The 324-nt window shown below is 54.0% G+C and overlaps 1 protein-coding gene across 1 annotated transcript in view; it reads left to right on the top strand.

Moving 5' to 3' along the window:
- Positions 1–324, top strand: part of PIK3C2B (phosphatidylinositol-4-phosphate 3-kinase catalytic subunit type 2 beta) — a 23,644-nt gene that overhangs the window by 13,820 nt on the left and 9,500 nt on the right.

Genomic DNA, 324 nt, shown 5'->3' with positions numbered 1-324 from the left:
TCGCTCTTTCCCCAGCCTCTGCCTGCCCGTCCTGGGGCTCACACCCCTGTTAAATACACCATAGCAGGGGTGTCCCTCTCCTGGTGGCTGAGGAGTGTGTCCCTGTCCTAGATTTTATATATACATATTTTTTTATATATATATATATATTATTATATATATGCGGAGGGAATAAGAGCTTTAGGAGAGGCTCCTAAAGGGCAGGGGATGCTGGTGCTGGATGGGCACTGAGGGATGCTCAGAGCCAGCTGATGCCGGAGCCTCTGGGTGCGAGCGGGTGGGATGGGCTCTGCCGTGCCCTCCCATCCCAACCCCCCCAGTCCC

This window comes from Egretta garzetta, unplaced genomic scaffold, assembly GCF_000687185.1.
Source record: "Egretta garzetta isolate BGI_Z169 unplaced genomic scaffold, ASM68718v1 scaffold105, whole genome shotgun sequence".
In the NCBI taxonomy this organism is placed as follows: domain Eukaryota; kingdom Metazoa; phylum Chordata; class Aves; order Pelecaniformes; family Ardeidae; genus Egretta; species Egretta garzetta.
Note: the sequence above shows the minus strand (reverse complement) of the source record. Positions and strands in the feature narration are given on the sequence as shown.